We start from the raw sequence: 7,596 nt of genomic DNA, 5'->3' as shown, positions 1-7,596 counted from the left end.
TCTCGGAATGTGAGCTCCCCGAGAGTGGCACTTTTCCGTTTGTATTGCCAGAGCTTAACTCGGGGCTTTACACGCAGGAAACGTTTAATCAATGCTTCATTCATTCATTCATTCATACATTTATCCATTCGTTCATTCTGCCCCATGACAAGCCTTCCAATGCTTTAGAGACAGCTGCCATGTCCCCTCTCAATCATCTCTTCTCCCCGCTCCTCTGCCGGGTCCTTCCGCGGCCTGATCTTGAGACCCTTCCCATTCTCGTCCCCTTCCTCTGGACCTTTTTCAGAGTCCTTCCTAAAAGAACAGATCACAACCCTCCAGATGTGATCTGAGCAGGGCAGAAGACCCACCTCCTCATTTATGGATGCCACATTTCTCTTACTTGGGAAGATGATTTCTTGAACCCGTATGAGACGTTTACATTTCCTGCCACAGAATTTCATGTTCTCAGATTCTGTTCAAGGCAGGCTAAGAGCATTTTGGGTCTCAGTCTAGCATTCAATGTTGGCTAGCCCTCACAGGTTGGTATCATGGGAAAATTTGACCTTTCTGTTCTGCCACTCACTAGCTCACCCTGTCCTACATCTGTAATGTGTCCTTACATGTGTAAGGTATTACACATAAGTCGTAATGGCTAGCTCTATATTAAGGGCCAGCTAGATGCAAGACCCCATGCTCAGCGCTGGGGATGGAAACCCCACAGATGCTGCCCCCGGGACGCTTACTGTCTATGAAGGAGACAAAATACCCACAGCTAAGTGTGATACAAGAGGCCTTTCTGATGTTGTAAAATCATAGACTCTCGCAGCTGCAGCACACTTCAGAATCTATCCTGTCCCACCCATCCTGACAAAGACTCCCCCCACCCCGTCTGAAAGGCGGGCCTTTGGTCTCTGCAGGAGATGCAGCAGAAAGATGGCTGAATGTAGGGTGAAGAGAACCGGGTTCCGATCCTGCCCCAGATACGTGGTGGCTGTGTAATGTCAAAGAAACAGAACATGACACTGTGTCTAAGACCAGGTGCCACGACAAGAATGTCTTTACTCATTTACAAGCAGCCTGCAAGGAGCTTCTTGGCTTTATGATGCCTCAAGAACGGGGACCAGACAGGACCAGATAGAGTACGGATAGTGCAATTCTCTAGGCTGGCACTAGGAGACGAACAAACACCTGCGTTTGGAGCACTGTCCCAAGGACCCTCTGGATGTTTACAGAGAGGGCATTGTGCCAGGGCTCCGAGCTGTCCAGTTGGGATTATCGCTGCAGCTGCTCACAGGGGTGGGGAGCCTGGGGCCTCCTTGTGCAAAGCTCTTCTTCCCTCCCATCTCTGCCTGCACTTTACCTGGAGGACTTTGAAGCCTGCTTCCATAGTCTCCATGGGCAAGTCATTGTAACTGTCTTAGCCTCAGTCACCTCACCTGTAGGAATAATAATAACAACAATAATATTATCATAGAATTTATACAGTGCTGGAAAGTTTGCAGCATATTTTACAAATGTCTCATCTGCTGAGGAAACTGAGGCAGACAGCAGTGTGACAGGGAGAGGGAGAAGTGTCTGAGGCCGGGTTTGAACTCAAGTCTTCCTGACTTGAGGCCTGGGGCTCTATCCACTGCCTTCCCAAACTGGCTTTATAAAATAGATTTGCTTTCTTTTCCTGAGAAAAGCAAAAACAGTTCTAAAGTGGAGGACCGCACACAAGAAGCTACGTACATATAAGAAAAATACAGACATATAGATATAGCTAAGGGTTTGTGGTTAAGTTGTTTCAGTCATGCCCAACTTCTGCTGACCCCATTTGGGGTTTTCTCGCCAAAGATACTGGAGTGGTTTGCTACTTCCTTCTTTGGCTCATTTTACAGATGAGGAAAGTGAGGCAAACAGGGTGAAGTGATTTGCCCAGGGTCACCCAGCTAGTAAGTGTGAGGCTGGACTTGATGAAGATGAGTATTCCAGATTCCAGATTCCAAGCCCAGCTGTCTATCCATTTCACCCCATATATCTATATTCATACATATATCTCTGTCTATACCTGTACCTATATCTTTAGGCAGCTAGGTGGTGCAGTGGATAGAGTGTCTGGTCTCAGACACTTACTAGCTATGTGACCCTAAGCAACGTAGTGTGCAAAGTCAACAGGGGCCATTGTCCCAAGCTGGATAATCTCCCGAGTCAGGAACAGCAGTACTTGGCCCCTCACCTTCTAAGCTGGTTGGGCTAGAGAGGGCAAAGGGCAGTGGTGCCAGAATCAGGAGGGCAGTGTGGGCCAGGGCCAGTTCTGCACAGATAATCCCAAAGATGAAGCCAAAAGCGAATGGCAAAGAGCAAAGTAACCTTCCTCCAGCTGGACTTTTTGCATTCCCAGAGGCATTGACTCCAGTGTGGAGAGCTGCTTGGAATAATCACACGACAAATTTTGCAATGGCCAGCCTTGGGCGTATTTATAAAATCCATTTGTAAATGTTCAAATGAAGTGTATGCCAAGGGGCGTCCACTGAACCCAATATTAGAGAAGGAGTGCTGGTTAAATGCTCGGTAAAGCAGAACAAATATGAGCCACCACAGGGGTGATAGCAGGAGAGACCCAAGACAGCCTTCCTGTGTCCACTCTTCCCTGAGGGCCAAAGCGGCCCCTCCTGCTTATGAACACACCTTGCGATAGAAGCTCAGCGGAGGGGTGGCTTATCTTCGCAGTCACCCAGAGCCCAGAGACCTGTTTTACCTTGTACCACTGATTCTGTTTCTTGGCCTTGGTGTCATGATGGACTGAGTCAATGTTGTTGTAGAGAAGAGGAAGTGAGAAGTCTCCACTGTTGGTTGTGGTGAGGTGAAACACAGGGGTGGGGCCATCCAAGGTGGCCGGTTTTGTTGCTGCATGGCAGGTCCCTTGGGATCAGCGCCATTGTGTGGGCAGAGCAGTGGACGATGCTCTTGGGTAGCTGGATAATGGTTAGAAGGTCTTTGATGAAGTCAGCATTCAAAACAGCCTTACTGGTGGAGGTTAAAACCCCTCATCCTGGCAGACTCCAAAAGCACAGCATGAGTCAGCGTAGGCATTGGCACTTCGTGCCCAACAAGCTTGAGCAAGGCCAATGAGCTTGGCATCCTGACTGCTGAGATTGGGTGGAAGAGAAGCAGACCACTGAGTATCACGATCAGAGACCACGGCAGCACCCTGGACCGAATTCCATCCTTTATAAAAAAGGCACCATCAGTGCGAAAAACCAGGTGGGGATTCTGTAGAATTCGGTAAGGTCGTCACTGGGGCCACATGAACCACAACAGAACAGTCATGAAGAGACTGCTCAAAGTCAGTAAATCAGGGAGCAGCGTGATGGGCTTGAGGACAGAACCCACTCAAAAGTCACACTTTGCTCTTCCAATAGTCACTTCTCTAGCAAGTCTGTGATCACAAAAGCCGTAATTGTGGTGTCTCAAAAAAAGAGCCTTAACCTCACCAGGGCACTGAATGACAAGTGGGACCCATAAAATCAAGTTCAGAGGTTGTTTCTACCAAAAGGGCAGTAGCTGCTGTGGCTCTCAAGCAGGGCAGAGCACCTGCAGCCTCAGAGCCCAGCTGGTGCAGAGAGGGTCTGAGGTCTTGGGTGAGCACCATTGGTGACACTCCCTTATGTTCATGTACAAAAAAGAAAGGACTCATCTGGGAGTCAAAGCAAAGCCTTCGTGAGGGTGGCGAGAGCCATGAGATGTCCTGGTTCAGGGGGCAAGGGTTCTGGAAGGGTCTTTGGTAAGAGCAGTTAAAGGCTTGGGGATCTCACTAAAGATGGCGTCCACTGTTGGCCTCGGCCTGCAGAGCCTGAGAAGGCACAAAGCTACTTTTTAGTCTTTGGAGTGGACAGTTGTTGGAAGGCTTGCCTGTGCTTCAGACAAACGCCTTGGGATGAGGGCAGACAGGACAAAGCCAAGATACTTGACCTAAGAAAGACACCGATGTACCTTTGCCTTGGAGACCTCGTGGCCTCCCTGATGAAGCTGGAGAAGAAGGCGGTGCTGCCTTCTTGGCGGACTCTGACATTGGTAGCTGCTCACAGGCCATTGTCCACATTCTGAACAGATGGAGCCTTTAAGGGGATGGATGCTAAGTCCTGCCGTAGAATTTGAGAGGACAAGGGGGTGCCTGTCTACATACCCTTGTGACAGGCAGGCTTTCTGTCATACCAGGTTAGACCAGGGGTTTCCTTTGGTCCCAAGAGCTTCAGAATTTTTCCAAGGCAGTTCCAGCAGGAACACTGTCTGTGTTTCCCATGATTATACAATTTACCTCTTGTTTTATTTGGAAGCAACCCTTACTTTCCAATAATTAGAGTGATCTTCGCGCCACAGAGATCTTCCTGCTCGTTGCCAATCAAAATCTGAGCTGATCTACACACCTCTGAGAGTCAAACCAAACTCACAACTTTGTCTTCAAGTTCCTCTTTTGGAGCCTCAGAGATTCTGCTCCATGTAGAAAAGACTGTTCTCGCATGAGGAAGCCCTCTGCTTTCTAGAGGATTAAATCTCCTCCCTCCCTCTGAGGGTACCAAAGCTGCTCCTAGCTGTATGAGGGCTTGCCCTATCTGCTGTTATCACTTGGGAGTCAGAATCTGTCACTCAGGATAAACGACAAAAGAGACTGGAAAATAAACAAGGAAGCACACGGAGCATGGATTGACAGGCAGCTCTGTTAATTGGAAGAACTCCAAAGTTCTGCTTCCCAAAACTCTGCTGAAACACCCCCTCAGACTCGGCAAACGCAGAGTGGAGCAGATCGTGAAGACAATGAAAGCCTTGAATCTCTCTGGGGTCCCTAGAGGCTGGGCTCTTCTCTCCTTCCACAAATGATGCTTCTCCGTGTAACAAGGCTTCCTGCACCTGGAGGAGGAACGTTTCCTCCAGCGGCTCCGGTCCTTCTGTGTGAGGAAGAAGAGGCTGTGCTACCTGTCACAGGCAGTAGCCTATATTCAGAAAGGATTTCATCTTTGGCACAGGGAATCTCTATGTTGCAAATTAGTTTCCCCCATTCAAGGTGCCACTCTATTTTCTGAGACATCTCAATAGGAAAATTCAGTTCGTTACAGTTATCCTTTCCACATTGTGTGGGTGGGTGGTGGTGGTGGAGTGGGGTGGGGCACCCTGGCCACCTGGAAAATCTGTATAAAATCTGCCCTCCCTTTTGTACCAGAGAATGACTTCTTTTTCTTTTATGGGGTGTTTACAGTACCTTCTTGTAAAATTTGGGTTGATTTGGTCATAGGCTATATGTAGGTCAATGTTAAGTAAAAATACTAACCTTGTGTGTCATCTATTGGCTTTAATATTCTTTTTGCAAACTTTAACTTTTGACTTAGCTTTAAAAAGAAAGTGTGTATATTTATGGCATTAAAAGATACAGTATGTTGATATCATATAACATTACTTTTTTATGCATTTCTGAGTTTCTAAACTTTTTCCTCTGGCTTTTGCCTGTCATCTGCAGCTTCTGTAAAACTCCTCCAAAATTGCCATTTAATTTCTTATGCTGAAAACATGATGGGGAAAGTCAAGATGTGGAAGGCATAACTGTATAACAACACACGCACACACACACACACACACACACACACACACACACAGAGCAGAATCTTCCTCCCCGGCTTTCACCAAAGATGTAGAAGCCAAGTCCCTGCTAGCTGGGAAAATCAGTAACACTTCATTCCTCTAGACTCTTTGCCAGTTGCCACAATAAGAAAAACAAAAACAAAACCTTCAGAACTCTTTTACCTGCATTCAGGATTTCCAGTTACTTACAGAAGACAGAATTCATTTTACTTCCAAAAGGTTTTTTTTTTCTATCTGCAACAAAGATTCTTTAAATCGAAGAAGAAATGCTTTGTCTGGGCAGCTGATAGCAAGAGCTTAATTCCTATCTGCACCAAGGACTTCTCTTTCTCTAGGAGAGATTCCGCTATCTCTTTCTGGTAGCAGGTGGGGTTCCCTATAAAAAGATCCCCAGTCAAATCTGATAAAGGGACAAAAATGTTCCCCAAGCAGGACAGACAAAGGGACTCCTGTAGGGTTCCCCAATCAAACAAGATCAAGGGATTTTCCTAGGGTTTACTTGGGCTCAGAGAAAATTTGGATCAGACTTGAGGGTGGAGTCCAGTCTCCAGAGATGGTTCCCTGAAGAGGAGCCCTCAGTGAAATCACCTATGGTGTGCTCTAGGGAACTTTTTCAAAGGACCGTCCTGAAGACCAGAGTCCCACGCTGGAGGTCCTGCTGAAGTCACCAATTGTCATGAATGAAATCTGTGAATAAGAGAAACCGAGGCAAAAAAGTTCAAGCAAGATCAGTTCATTGGTAACGACTAGCTATTTGCTGATAAAGTGTGTCCAAAACCACCTTGGCTGGTACAAGGACCTTGTTGTGATCTTACAGGGCATTTCCATTTATTCATTCATTCATTCATTTATCTATCTATCTATCTATCTATCTATCTATCTATCTATCTATCTATCTATCTATCTATCTATCTATTTGTTTATTCATTCATTCATTCATTTATTTATCTATTTATTTACTTATTTGCTTATTTATTTATTAATCTATCTATTTATGTATTTATCTATTTATTTATTTCTTTACTTATTCACTTATTTATTCATCTACCTATTTATGTATTTATTTATTTTTGTTTTTGTTCATTTGTTTATTTATTTAGGCTAGGCAATGGGGTTAAGTGACTTGCCCAACAGCTAATAAGTGTAAAGTGTCTTAGGTAAGATTTGAACTCAGGTCCTCCTGACTCCAGGGCCGGTACTCTATCCACTGTGCCACCTAGTTGCCCCAACAGGGCATTTTTAGAGGCGTAAATGAGGAACTTTAAAATGGGGAACATAAACAATAAACGAGAAACATTGATCACAGATTGAGGAGCACGATATTGATTACCATGGGCATTTGTGATTTCTGATGGGCCAGAGCAGGGGGGAGGGGGAAACCTGTGGCCTCGAGGCCATGTGGGGTCTTCTAGGTCCTCGAGTGCAATCTTTCAGTCAAAGGGTGGGCCAGGATATTACAAGAGTTTCCATTAACATCATGGAATCTGTCTCGTATGAATATCTCTGACAAGAACCGGGAACCTTCACAGGAATAGGGAATTTTTATAGATTAGCAGCACTCAAGGTGTGGGTATTCCTAGCCCCATATAATTATGATTTATAATCTATAACAAGGCTTTTACTACTCTCCGCTACACTCTGCAGGAGCTTAGCTTTACTAGTAGGGCACTTGGCTGGAAACAATGCCCTTCGAACCTGTATATGGTCACACACACACTTCTTAACTTATTACAGTGTAAATTTATTAAAAGCAAATGACTGGTTACAACTTGGTACTGTCTGTAGTGGGGACATGCTAGAAGCCTTTCTAATAAGCTCAGGGACCGATCAATCAATCAATCAATCAATGAACAAGAAGCCTGCAGTCTAGTGACACTACATACAAACAAGTTATATACAGGAAAATAGTGAATAATTAACCGAGGCAAGGTACTGGAATTAAGAGGGATTGGAGAAGGATTCAGGTAGAAGGTAGAATTTTAGCTGGGACTTAAGGAA

This window comes from Phascolarctos cinereus, unplaced genomic scaffold, assembly GCF_003287225.1.
Source record: "Phascolarctos cinereus isolate Bilbo 61053 unplaced genomic scaffold, phaCin_HiC Scaffold_4;HRSCAF=312, whole genome shotgun sequence".
In the NCBI taxonomy this organism is placed as follows: Eukaryota; Metazoa; Chordata; class Mammalia; order Diprotodontia; family Phascolarctidae; genus Phascolarctos; species Phascolarctos cinereus.
The sequence above is the reverse complement of the archived record's forward strand: the minus strand, read 5'-3'. Positions refer to the sequence as shown.